This window comes from Ovis canadensis, chromosome 26, assembly GCF_042477335.2.
Source record: "Ovis canadensis isolate MfBH-ARS-UI-01 breed Bighorn chromosome 26, ARS-UI_OviCan_v2, whole genome shotgun sequence".
Classification (NCBI taxonomy): Eukaryota; Metazoa; Chordata; class Mammalia; order Artiodactyla; family Bovidae; genus Ovis; species Ovis canadensis.
Window position 1 is genome coordinate 987,794 of NC_091270.1, and position 13,718 is coordinate 1,001,511.

Consider the following 13,718-nt stretch of genomic DNA (forward strand, 5'->3'; position numbering starts at 1 on the left):
CAAAGCTCCAGCTCTGCTGAGAGCACCGATCTGGCAGAGTTGCTGGCGCGAGTCTGCTCTACCCTGGGCAAGCCTTGCCCAGACTTGCCTCGCTGCTAGGCTTCCTGCCCAGGAAGGAGCCGGCTGAGCGAGGCTGGGAGACGCCACTGGCTCCTTCCTGGCCTCAGCTCCGCTCCTGCCTTGCCTTTGCACCTAGGCCCCAGGCTTCCTTGGGGAGGGCTTAGGGGCCGGTGGCTTGCACACTGCCAAGGGCTCCAGCAGGAAGAGCTCTGTGCCAGGGAAAGGAAGGGCTAGAGCAGGGCTCCTCCAGCGGTTGCTTGGCCGCCCAGACTGAACGCCGCACGGAGTGCACCAGGCTCCCAGGGCCCCTGGCTGGGGTCTGCAGCCCCGCACACCCGGAGGCTGACTCCCTGGGCGCCCAGCAGTTGCCTCACACACGTAGCTTCCCTAGCGCTCTGCTCCCCAGCAGAGACGTGTGCAGCTGGTTGGGGCCTGCCCCTGCGTGCCTGGGCTCCCGCCCACAGCCCCAGCTCAGGGCAAGCAGCCCCTGAGCCAAGACCTGCAGGAGGCGCAGAGCGCCCCCACCTGGAAGCCGAGTGAACAGCTGGCGGGGAGGCGAGCCTCCTCGAGGGAAGAAGAGGCAGCCCAGCCTCGTTTGGCTCAAGCCCTACTTGGCTGGAGCCGAGTGCGCCTCCAGGACGGCAGAGCTCCAGCTCTGCTCAGAGGCCCGATCTGGCAGAGTTGCTGGCGCGAGGCTGCTCTGCCCTGGGCGAGCCTTGCCCAGACTTGCCTCGCTGCTAGGCTTCCTGCCCAGGAAGGAGCCGGCTGCTCGAGGCTGGGAGACGCCACTGGCGCCTTCCTGGCCTCCTAGGCCCCAGGCGTCCTTTGGGAGCGCTTAGGGGCCGGTGGCTTGCACACCGCCAAGGGCTCCAGTAGGAAGAGCTCTGTGCGAAGGAAGGGAAGGGCTAGTGCAGGGCTCATCCAGCGGTTGCTGGGCTGCCCAGACTCTTCGCCGCACGGAGTGCAAAAGGCTCCCAGGGTCCCTGGCTGGGGTCTGCAGCCCCGCACACCCGGAGGCTGACTCCGTGGGCACCCAGCAGCTGACTCACACACGTAGCTTCCCTAGCGCTCTCCTCCCCAGCAGAGATGTGTGCAGGTGGTTCGGGCCTGCCCCTGCGTGCTTGGCTCCTGCCCACAGCCCCAGCTCAGGGTAAGGAGCCCCTGGGCCAAGAATTGTAGGAGGCCCAGAGCGCCCCCACCTGGAAGCCGAGTGAACAGCTGGCGGGGAGGCGAGCCTCCTCGAGGGAAGAAGAGACAGCCCAGCCTCGTTTGGCTCACGCCCTACTTGGCTGGAGCCGAGTGCGCCTCCAGGACGGCAGAGCTCCAGCTCTGCTCAGAGGCCCGATCTGGCAGAGTTGCAGGCTCGAGGCTGCTCTGGCCTGGGCGAGCCTTGCCCAGACTTGCCTCGCTGCTAGGCTTCCTGCCCAGGAAGGAGCCGGCTGCGCGAGGCTGGGAGCCGCCACTGGCGCCTTCCTGGCCTCAGCTCCGCTCCTGCCTTGCCCTTGCACCTAGTCCCCAGGCGTCCATTGGGAGGGCTTAGGGGCCGGTGGCTTGCACACTGCCAAGGGCTCCAGCAGGAAGAACTCTGTGCGAAGGAAAGGAAGGGCTAGTGCCGGGCTCCTCCAGCGGTTACTTGGCCGCCCAGACTCAGCGCCGCACGGAGTGCACCTGGCTCCCAGGGCCCCTGGCTGGGGTCTGCAGCCCCGCAGTCCCGGAGGCTGACTCCCTGGGCGCCCAGCAGCTGCCTCACACACGTAGCTTCCCTAGCGCTCTCCTCCCCAGCAGAGACGTGTGCAGCTGGTTGGGGCCTGCCCCTGCGTGACTGGGCTCCCGCCCACAGCCCCAGATCAGGGCAAGCAGCCCCTGAGCCAAGACCTGCAGGAGGCGCAGAGCGCCCCCACCTTGAAGCCGAGTGAACAGCTGGCGGGGAGGCGAGCCTCCTCGAGGGAAGAAGAGGCAGCCCAGCCTCGTTTGGCTCAAGCCCTACTTGGCTGGAGCCGAGTGCGCCTCCAGGACGGCAGAGCTCCAGCTCTGCTCAGAGGCCCGATCTGGCAGAGTTGCTGGCGCGAGGCTGCGCTTCCCATGGCGAGCCTTGCCCAGACTTGCCTCGCTGCTAGGCTTCCTGCCCAGGAAGGAGCCGGCTGCGCGAGGCTGGGAGACGCCACTGGCGCCTTCCTGGCCTCAGCTCCCCTCCTTCCTTGCCTTTGCACCTAGGCCCCAGGCGTCCTTTGGGAGGGCTTAGGGGCCGGTGGCTTGCACACTGCCAAGGGCTCCAGCAGGAAGAACTCTGTGCGAAGGAAAGGAAGGGCTAGTGCCGGGCTCCTCCAGCGGTTACTTGCCCGCCCAGACTCAGCGCCGCACGGAGTGCACCAGGCTCGCAGGGCCCCTGGCTGGGGTCTGCAGCCCCGCACACCCGGAGGCTGACTCCCTGGGAGCCCAGCAGCTGCCTCACACACGTAGCTTCCCTAGCGCTCTCCTCCCCAGCAGAAACGTGTGCAGCTGGTTGGGGCCTGCCCCTGCGTGCCTGGGCTCCCGCCCACAGCCCCAGCTCAGGGCAAGCAGCCCCTGAGCCAAGACCTGCAGGAGGCGCAGAACGCCCCCACCTGGAAGCCGAGTGAACAGCTGGCGGGGAGGCGAGCCCCCTCGAAGGAAGAAGAGGCAGCACAGCCTCTTTTGGCTCAATCCCTACTTAGCTGGAGCCGAGTGCGCCTCCAGGACGGCAGAGCTCCAGCTCTGCTCAGAGGCCCGATCTGGCAGAGTTGCTGGCGCGAGGTTGCTGTGCCCTGGCTGAACATTGCCCAGACTTGCCTCGCTGCTAGGCTTCCTGCCCAGGAAGGAGCCGGCTGCGCGAGGCTGGGAGACGCCACTGGCGCCTTCCTGGCCTCAGCTCCGCTCCTGCCTTGCCCTTGCACCTAGGCCCCAGGCGTCCATTGGGAGGGCTTAGGGGCCAGTGGCTTGCACACTGCCAAGGGCTCAAGCCAGAAGAGCTCTGTGCGAGGGAAGAGAAGGGCTAGTGCAGGGCTCCTCCAGCGGTTGCTTGGCCGCCCAGACTCAGCGCCACACGGAGTGCACCAGGCTGCCAGGGCCCCTGGCTGGGGTCTGCATCCCCGCCCACATGGAGGCTGACTCCCTGGGCGCCCAGCAGCTGACTCACACACAGCTTCCCTAGCATATCCTCCCCAGCAGAGACGTGTGCAGCTGGTTGGGGCCTGCCCCTGCGTGCCTGGGCTCCCGCCCACAGCCCCAGCTCAGGGCAAGCAGCCCCTGAGCCAAGACCTGCAGGAGGCGCAGAGCGCCCCCACCTGGAAGCCGAGTGAACAGCTGGCGGGGAGGCGAGCCTCCTCGAGGGAAGAAGAGGCAGCCCAGCCTCGTTTGGCTCAAGCCCTACTTGGCTGGAGCCGAGTGCGCCTCCAGGACGGCAGAGCTCCAGCTCTGCTCAGAGGCCCGATCTGGCAGAGTTGCTGGCGCGAGGCTGCTCTGCCCTGGGCGAGCCTTGCCCAGACTTGCCTCGCTGCTAGGCTTCCTGCCCAGGAAGGAGCCGGCTGCTCGAGGCTGGGAGACGCCACTGGCGCCTTCCTGGCCTCCTAGGCCCCAGGCGTCCTTTGGGAGCGCTTAGGGGCCGGTGGCTTGCACACCGCCAAGGGCTCCAGTAGGAAGAGCTCTGTGCGAAGGAAGGGAAGGGCTAGTGCAGGGCTCATCCAGCGGTTGCTGGGCTGCCCAGACTCATCGCCGCACGGAGTGCAAAAGGCTCCCAGGGTCCCTGGCTGGGGTCTGCAGCCCCGCACACCCTGAGGCTGACTCCCTGGGCGCCCAGCAGCTGCCTCTCACACGTAGATTCCCTAGCGTTCTCCTCCCCAGCAGAGACGTGTGCAGCTGGTTGGGGCCTGCCCCTGCGTGCCTGGGATCCCGCCCACAGCCCCAGCTCAGGGCAAGTAGCCCCTGAGCCAAGACCTGCACGAGTCGCTGAGCGCCCCCACCTGGAAGCCGAGTGAACAGCTGGCGGGGAGGCGAGCCCCCTCGAGGGAAGAAGAGGCAGCCCAGCCTCGTTTGGCTCAAGCCCTACTTGGCTGGAGCCGAGTGCGCCTCCAGGACGGCAGATCTCCAGCTCTGCTCAGAGCCCCGATCTGGCAGAGTTGATGGCGCGAGGCTGCTCTGCCCTGGGCGAGCCTTGCCCAGACTTGCCTCGCTGCTAGGCTTCCTGCCCAGGAAGGAGCCGGCTGCGCGAGGCTGGGAGACGCCACCTGCTCCTTCCTCGCCTCAGCTCCGCTCCTGCCTCGCCTTTGCACCTAGGCCCCAGGCGTCCTTGGGGAGAGCTTAGGGGCCCGTGGCTAGGGCTCCAGCAGGAAGAGCTCTGTGCGAAGGAAGGGAAGGGTTAGTGCAGGGCTCCTCCAGCGGTTGCTTGGCCTCCCAGACTCAGCGCTGCACGGAGTGCACCAGGCTCCCATGGCCCCTGGCTGGGGTCTGCAGCCCCGCACACCCGGAGGCTGACTCCCTGGGCGCCCAGCAGCTGCCTCTCACACGTAGCTTCCCTAGCGCTCTCCTCCCCAGCAGAGACGTGTGCAGCTGGTTGGGGCCTGCCCCTGCGTGGCTGGGCTCCCGCCCACAGCCCCAGCTCAGGGCAAGCAGCCCCTGAGCCAAGAACTGCAGGAGGCGCAGAGCGCCCCCACCTGGAAGCCGAGTGAACAGCTGGCGGGTAGGTGAGCCTCCTTGAGGGAAGAAGAGGCAGCCCAGCCTCATTTGGCTCAAGCCCTACTTGGCTGGAGCCGAGTGCGCCTCCAGAACGGCAGAGCTCCAGCTCTGCTCAGAGCCCCGATCTGGCAGAGTTGCTGGCGCGAGGCTGCACTGCCCTGGGCGAGCCTTGCCCAGATTTGCCTCGCTGCAAGGCTTCCTGCCCAGAAGAAGCAGGCTGCGCGAGGCTGGGAGGCGCCACTGGCGCCTTCCTGGCCTCATTTCCGCTCCTACCTTGCCTTTGCACCTAGGCCCCAGGCGTCCTTAGGGAGGGCTTAGGAGCCGGTGGCTTGCACACTGCCAAGGGTTCCAGCAGGGAGAGCTCTGTGAGAGGGAAGGAAAGGCAAGTGCAGGGCACCTCCAGCGGTTGCTTGGCCGCCCAGACTCAGCGCCGAACGGAGTGCAGCAGCCTCCCAGGGCCCCTGGCTGGGGTCTGCAGCCCCGCACACCCGGAGGCTGACTCACTGGGCGCCCAGCAGCTGCCTCACACACGTAGCTTCCCTAGCGCTCTCCTCCACAGCAGAGACGTGTGCAGCTGGTTGGGGCCTGCCCCTGCGTGGCTGGGCTCCCGCCCACAGCCCCAGTTCAGGGCAAGCAGCCCCTGAGCCAAGACTTGCACGAGTCGCTGAGCGCCCCCACCTGGAAGCCGAGTGAACAGCTGGCGGGGAGGCGAGCGCCCTCGAGGGAAGAAGAGGCAGGGCAGCGTCGTTTGTCTCAAGCCCTACTTGGCTGGAGCCCAGTGCGCCTCCAGGACGGCAAAGCTCCAGCTCTGCTGAGAGCACCGATCTGGCAGAGTTGCTGGCGCGAGTCTGCTCTACCCTGGGCAAGCCTTGCCCAGACTTGCCTCGCTGCTAGGCTTCCTGCCCAGGAAGGAGCCGGCTGAGCGAGGCTGGGAGACGCCACTGGCTCCTTCCTGGCCTCAGCTCCGCTCCTGCCTTGCCTTTGCACCTAGGCCCCAGGCTTCCTTGGGGAGGGCTTAGGGGCCGGTGGCTTGCACACTGCCAAGGGCTCCAGCAGGAAGAGCTCTGTGCCAGGGAAAGGAAGGGCTAGAGCAGGGCTCCTCCAGCGGTTGCTTGGCCGCCCAGACTGAACGCCGGACGGAGTGCACCAGGCTCCCAGGGCCCCTGGCTGGGGTCTGCAGCCCCGCACACCCGGAGGCTGACTCCCTGGGCGCCCAGCAGTTGCCTCACACACGTAGCTTCCCTAGCGCTCTGCTCCCCAGCAGAGACGTGTGCAGCTGGTTGGGGCCTGCCCCTGCGTGCCTGGGCTCCCGCCCACAGCCCCAGCTCAGGGCAAGCAGCCCCTGAGCCAAGACCTGCAGGAGGCGCAGAGCGCCCCCACCTGGAAGCCGAGTGAACAGCTGGCGGGGAGGCGAGCCTCCTCGAGGGAAGAAGAGGCAGCCCAGCCTCGTTTGGTTCAAGCCCTACTTGGCTGGAGCCGAGTGCGCCTCCAGGACGGCAGAGCTCCAGCTCTGCTCAGAGGCCCGATCTGGCAGAGTTGCTGGCGCGAGGCTGCTCTGCCCTGGGCGAGCCTTGCCCAGACTTGCCTCGCTGCTAGGCTTCCTGCCCAGGAAGGAGCCGGCTGCTCGAGGCTGGGAGACGCCACTGGCGCCTTCCTGGCCTCCTAGGCCCCAGGCGTCCTTTGGGAGCGCTTAGGGGCCGGTGGCTTGCACACCGCCAAGGGCTCCAGTAGGAAGAGCTCTGTGCGAAGGAAGGGAAGGGCTAGTGCAGGGCTCATCCAGCGGTTGCTGGGCTGCCCAGACTCTTCGCCGCACGGAGTGCAAAAGGCTCCCAGGGTCCCTGGCTGGGGTCTGCAGCCCCGCACACCCGGAGGCTGACTCCGTGGGCACCCAGCAGCTGACTCACACACGTAGCTTCCCTAGCGCTCTCCTCCCCAGCAGAGATGTGTGCAGGTGGTTCGGGCCTGCCCCTGCGTGCTTGGCTCCTGCCCACAGCCCCAGCTCAGGGTAAGGAGCCCCTGGGCCAAGAATTGTAGGAGGCCCAGAGCGCCCCCACCTGGAAGCCGAGTGAACAGCTGGCGGGGAGGCGAGCCTCCTCGAGGGAAGAAGAGACAGCCCAGCCTCGTTTGGCTCAAGCCCTACTTGGCTGGAGCCGAGTGCGCCTCCAGGACGGCAGAGCTCCAGCTCTGCTCAGAGGCCCGATCTGGCAGAGTTGCAGGCTCGAGGCTGCTCTGGCCTGGGCGAGCCTTGCCCAGACTTGCCTCGCTGCTAGGCTTCCTGCCCAGGAAGGAGCAGGCTGCGCGAGGCTGGGAGCCGCCACTGGCGCCTTCCTGGCCTCAGCTCCGCTCCTGCCTTGCCCTTGCACCTAGTCCCCAGGCGTCCATTGGGAGGGCTTAGGGGCCGGTGGCTTGCACACTGCCAAGGGCTCCAGCAGGAAGAACTCTGTGCGAAGGAAAGGAAGGGCTAGTGCCGGGCTCCTCCAGCGGTTACTTGGCCGCCCAGACTCAGCGCCGCACGGAGTGCACCTGGCTCCCAGGGCCCCTGGCTGGGGTCTGCAGCCCCGCACTCCCGGAGGCTGACTCCCTGGGCGCCCAGCAGCTGCCTCACACACGTAGCTTCCCTAGCGCTCTCCTCCCCAGCAGAGACGTGTGCAGCTGGTTGGGGCCTGCCCCTGCGTGACTGGGCTCCCGCCCACAGCCCCAGATCAGGGCAAGCAGCCCCTGAGCCAAGACCTGCAGGAGGCGCAGAGCGCCCCCACCTTGAAGCCGAGTGAACAGCTGGCGGGGAGGCGAGCCTCCTCGAGGGAAGAAGAGGCAGCCCAGCCTCGTTTGGCTCAAGCCCTACTTGGCTGGAGCCGAGTGCGCCTCCAGGACGGCAGAGCTCCAGCTCTGCTCAGAGGCCCGATCTGGCAGAGTTGCTGGCGCGAGGCTGCGCTTCCCATGGCGAGCCTTGCCCAGACTTGCCTCGCTGCTAGGCTTCCTGCCCAGGAAGGAGCCGGCTGCGCGAGGCTGGGAGACGCCACTGGCGCCTTCCTGGCCTCAGCTCCCCTCCTTCCTTGCCTTTGCACCTAGGCCCAGGCGTCCTTTGGGAGGGCTTAGGGGCCGGTGGCTTGCACACTGCCAAGGGCTCCAGCAGGAAGAACTCTGTGCGAAGGAAAGGAAGGGCTAGTGCCGGGCTCCTCCAGCGGTTACTTGGCCGCCCAGACTCAGCGCCGCACGGAGTGCACCAGGCTCCCAGGGCCCCTGGCTGGGGTCTGCAGCCCCGCACACCCGGAGGCTGACTCCCTGGGCGCCCAGCAGCTGCCTCACACACGTAGCTTCCCTAGCGCCCTCCTCCCCAGCAGAGACGTGTGCAGCTGGTTGGGGCCTGCACCTGCGTGCCTGGGCACCCGCCCACAGCCCCAGCTCAGGGCAAGTAGCCCCTGAGCGAAGACCTGCACGAGTCACTGAGCGCCCCCACCTGGAAGCCGAGTGAACAGCTGGCGGGTAGGCGAGCCCCCTCGAGGGAAGAAGAGGCAGCCCAGCCTCGTTTGGATAAAGCCCTACTTGGCTGGAGCCGAGTGCGCCTCCAGGACGGCAGAGCTCCAGCTCTGCTCAGAGCCCCGATCTGGCAGAGTTGATGGCGCGAGGCTGCTCTGCCCTGGGCGAGCCTTGCCCAGACTTGCCTCGCTGCTAGGCTTCCTGCCCAGGAAGGAGCAGGCTGCGCGAGGCTGGGAGACGCCACCTGCTCCTTCCTCGCCTCAGCTCCTCTCCTTCCTCGCCTTTGCACCTAGGCCCCAGGCGTCCTTGGGGAGGGCTTAGGGGCCCGTGGCTAGGGCTCCAGCAGGAAGAGCTCTGTGCGAGGGAAGGGAAGGGTTAGTGCAGGGCTCCTCCAGCTGTTGCTTGGCCGCCCAGACTCAGCGCTGCACGGAGTGCACCAGGCTCCCATGGCCCCTGGCTGGGGTCTGCAGCCCCGCACACCCGGAGGCTGACTCCCTGGGCGCCCAGCAGCTGCCTCTCACACGTAGCTTCCCTAGCGCTCTCCTCCCCAGCAGAGACGTGTGCAGCTGGTTGGGGCATGCCCCTGCGTGCCTGGGCTCCCGCCCACAGCCTCAGCTCAGGGCAAGCAGCCCCTGAGCCAAGACGTGCAGGAGGCGCAGAGCGCCCCCACCTGGAAGCCGAGTGAACAGCTGGCGGGTAGGTGAGCCTCCTCGAGGGAAGAAGAGGCAGCCCAGCCTCGTTTGGCTCAAGCCCTACTTGGCTGGAGCCGAGTGCGCCTCCAGAACGGCAGAGCTCCAGCTCTGCTCAGAGCCCCGATCTGGCAGAGTTGCTGGCGCGAGGCTGCACTGCCCTGGGCGAGCCTTGCCCAGATTTGCCTCGCTGCAAGGCTTCCTGCCCGGAAGAAGCAGGCTGCGCGAGGCTGGGAGACGCCACTGGCGCCTTCCTGGCCTCATTTCCGCTCCTACCTTGCCTTTGCACCTAGGCCCCAGGCGTCCTTAGGGAGGGCTTAGGAGCCGGTGGCTTGCTCACTGCCAAGGGTTCCAGCAGGGAGAGCTCTGTGAGAGGGAAGGAAAGGCAAGTGCAGGGCACCTCCAGCGGTTGCTTGGCCGCCCAGACTCAGCGCCGAACGGAGTGCAGCAGCCTCCCAGGGCCCCTGGCTGGGGTCTGCAGCCCCGCACACCCGGAGGCTGACTCACTGGGCGCCCAGCAGCTGCCTCACACACGTAGCTACCCTAGCGCTCTCCTCCCCAGCAGAGACGTGTGCAGCTGGTTGGGGCCTGCCCCTGCGTGGCTGGGCTCCCGCCCACAGCCCCAGTTCAGGGCAAGCAGCCCCTGAGCCAAGACTTGCACGAGTCGCTGAGCGCCCCCACCTGGAAGCCGAGTGAACAGCTGGCGGGGAGGCGAGCGCCCTCGAGGGAAGAAGAGGCAGCCCAGCGTCGTTTGTCTCAAGCCCTACTTGGCTGGAGCCGAGTGCGCCTCCAGGACGGAAAAGCTCCAGCTCTGCTGAGAGCACCGATCTGGCAGAGTTGCTGGCGCGAGGCTGCTCTACCCTGGTCACGCCTTGCCCAGACTTGCCTCGCTGCTAGGCTTCCTGCCCAGGAAGGAGCCGGCTGAGCGAGGCTGGGAGACGGCACTGGCTCCTTCCTGGCCTCAGCTCCGCTCCTGCCTTGCCTTTGCACCTAGGCCCCAGGCTTCCTTGGGGAGGGCTCAGGGGCCGGTGGCTTGCACACTGCCAAGGGCTCCAGCAGGAAGAGCTCTGTGCCAGGGAAAGGAAGGGCTAGAGCAGGGCTCCTCCAGCGGTTGCTTGGCCGCCGAGACTCAACGCCGCACGGAGTGCACCAGGCTCCCAGGGCCCCTGGCTGGGGTCTGCAGCCCCGCACACCCGGAGGCTGACTCCCTGGGAGTCCAGCAGCTGCCTCACACACGTAGCTTCCCTAGCGCTCTCCTCCCCAGCAGAAACGTGTGCAGCTGGTTGGGGCCTGCCCCTGCGTGCCTGGGCTCCCGCCCACAGCCCCAGTTCAGGGCAAGCAGCCCCTGAGCCAAGACCTGCAGGAGGCGCAGAGCGCCCCCACCTGGAAGCCGAGTGAACAGCTGGCGGGGAGGCGAGCCCCCTGGAAGGAAGAAGAGGCAGCCCAGCCTCGTTTGGCTCAAGCCCTACTTAGCTGGAGCCGAGTGCGCCTCCAGGACGGCAGAGCTCCAGCTCTGCTCAGAGGCCCGATCTGGCAGAGTTGCTGGCGTGAGGCTGCTCTGCCCTGGGCGAGCCTTGCCCAGACTTGCCTCGCTGCTAGGCTTCCTGCCCAGGAAGGAGCCGGCGGCGCGAGGCCTGGAGACGCCACTGGCGCCTTCCTGGCCTCAGCTCCGCTCTTGCCTTGCCCTTGCACCTAGGCCCCAGGCGTCCATTGGGAGGGCTTAGGGGCCAGTGGCTTGCACACTGCCAAGGGCTCAAGCCGGAAGAGCTCTGTGCGAGGGAAGAGAAGGGCTAGTGCAGGGCTCCTCCAGCGGTTGCTTGGCCGCCCAGACTCAGCGCCACACGGAGTACACCAGGCTCCCAGGGCCCCTGGCTGGGGTCTGCAGCCCCGCCCACATGGAGGCTGACTCCCTGGGCGCCCAGCAGCTGACTCACACACGTAGCTTCCCTAGCGCTCTCCTCCCCAGCAGAGACGTGTGCAGCTGGTTGGGGCCTGCCCCTGCGTGCCTGGGCTCCCGCCCACAGCCCCAGCTCAGGGCAAGCAGCCCCTGAGCCAAGACCTGCAGGAGGCGCAGAGCGCCCCCACCTGGAAGCCGAGTGAACAGCTGGCGGGGAGGCGAGCCTCCTCGAGGGAAGAAGAGGCAGCCCAGCCTCGTTTGGCTCAAGCCCTACTTGGCTGGAGCCGAGTGCGCCTCCAGGACGGCAGAGCTCCAGCTCTGCTCAGAGGCCCGATCTGGCAGAGTTGCTGGCGCGAGGCTGCTCTGGCCTGGGCGAGCCTTGCCCAGACTTGCCTCGCTGCTAGGCTTCCTGCCCAGGAAGGAGCCGGCTGCGCGAGGCTGGGAGACGCCACTGGCGCCTTCCTGGCCTCAGCTCCGCTACTGCCTTGCCTTTGCACCTAGGCCCCAGGCGTCCTTAGGGAGGGCTTAGGGGCCGGTGGCTTGCACACTGCCTAGGGCTCCAGCAGGAAGAGCTCTTTGCGAAGGAAGGGAAGGGCTAGTGCCGGGCTCCTCCAGCGGTTGCTGGGCTGCCCAGACTCAGCGCCGCACGGAGTGCAAAAGGCTCCCAGGGTCCCTGGCTGGGGTCTGCTGCCCCGCACACCCCGAGGCTGACTCCCTGGGCGCCCAGCAGCTGCCTCACACACGTAGCTTCCCTAGCGCTCTCCTCCCCAGCCGAGACGTGTGCAGCTGGTTGGGGCCTGCCCCTGCGTGCCTGGGCTCCCGCCCACAGCCCCAGCTCAGGGCAAGCAGCCCCTGAGCCAAGAGCTGCAGGAGGCTCAGAGCGCCGCCACCTGGTAGCTGAGTGAAGAGCTGGCGGGGAGGCGAGCCTCCTCGAGGGAAGAAGAGGCAGCCCAGCCTCGTTTGGCTCAATCCCTACTTGGCTGGAGCCGAGTGTGCCTCCAGGACGGCAGAGCTCCAGCTCTGCTCAGAGGCCCGATCTGGCAGAGTTGCTGGCGCGAGGCTGCTCTGCCCTCGGCGAGCCTTGCCCAGACTTGCCTCACTGCTAGGCTTCCTGCCCAGGAAGGAGCAGGCTGCGTGAGCCTGGGAGACGCCACTGGCGCCTTCCTGACCTCAGCTCCGCATCTGCCTTGCCTTTGAACCTAGACCCCAGGCGTCCGTGGGTAATGCTTAGGGGCCGGTGGCTTGCATACTGCCAAGAGCTCAGGCAGGGCGAGCTCTGTGAGAGGGAAGGGAAGGGCAAGTGCAGGGATCCTCCAGCGGTTGCTTGGTCACCGAGACTCAGCGCCGCACGAAGAAACGCACCTCCCAGGGCCACTGGCTGGGGTCTCCATCCCGGCATACCTGGAGGCTGACTCCGTGGGTGCCGATCAGCTGCCTCTCACATGTCGTTCCCTTGCGCTCTCTTCCCCAGCAGAGAAGTGTGCAGCAGTTTGGGGTATGCCCCTGCGTGTCTTGACTCCCGCCCACAGCCCCAGCTCAGGGCAAGCAGCCCCTGAGCCAAGACCTGCAGGAGGCACAGAGCTTCCGCGCCTGGAAGCCGAAGGAAGAGCATTCAAGGTGGCAAGCCTCCTCGAGGTAAGAAGAGGCAGCCCAGCCACGTGCGGCTCAAGCCCTGCTTGGCTGGATCTGAGCGCGCCTCCAGTATGGCAGATCTCCAGCTCTGCTCAGAGGCCGGATCTGGCAGAGTTCCTGGTCTGAGGCTGCTCTGCCCTGGCCGAGCCTTGCCCTGACTTGCCTGGCTGCTAGGCTTCCTGCCATGGAAGGAGCAGGCTCCATGAGCCTGGGAGATGCCACTGTCGCCTTCCTGGCCTCAGCTCTGCTCCTGCCTTGCCTTTGCACCAGGCGTCCTTGGGGATGGCTTAGGGGCCGGTGGGTTGCACACTGCCAAGGGCTCCAGCAGGGAGAGCTCTGTCAGAGGCAAGGGAAGGGCAAGTGCAGGTCTCCTCCAGCGGTTGCTTGACAGCCCAGACTCAGCGCCGCACGGTGAGCACCAGGCTCCTTGGACCCCTGGCGGGGCTCTGGAGCCCCGCACACCTCGAGTCTGACTCCGTGGGCGCCCAGTAGCTGCCTCACACACGTAGGTTCCCTAGCGCTCTCCTCTCCAGCAGAGACGTGTGCAGGTGGTTGGGTCCTGCACCTGTGTGTCTGGGCTCCTGCCCACAGCCCCAGCTCAGGGGAAGCAGCCCCTGATCCTAGACCGTAAGGAGGGGCAGGGAGCCGGCGCCTGGAAGCCGAGTGAACAGCATGCGGGAATCGAGCTTCCTAGGGGGAAGACGAAGCAGCCCAGCCGCCTTAGGCTGCAAGCCCTGCTTGGGCGGAGTCGAGTGCGCCTCCAGGATGGCAGAGCTCCAGCTCTGCTCAGAGGCCCGATCTGGCAGAGTTCCTGGTGCGAGGCTGCTCTGCCCTGGGCAAACCTTGCCCAGACTTGCCTCGCTGCTAGGCTTCCTACCCAGGAAGGAGCAGCCTTTGCGAAGTTGGGAGACGCCACTGGCGCCTTCCTGGCCTCAGCTCCACTCCTGTATTGCCTTTGCACCTAGGCCCCAGGCGTCCTTTGGGAGGCCTTAGGGGCCGGTGGGTTCCACACTGCCAAGGGCTCCCATAGTGAGAGGTCTGTTCAAGGGAAGGGATGGGTATATTTGGAGTACAATCCTGTATCAGATGTGAGGCCCACACCTTCACCCTGAACGCTCACTCTGAACCCTCACCCCGAACCCTTACCCTCACCCACGCCCTCACCCTGAACCCTCACCCTCACCCTCTCCCTGAACCCTCACCCTCATCCTGAATCCTAACCCTCACCCTGAATCCTTACCCTCACCCTCATCCTGAACCCTCACACCTCACCC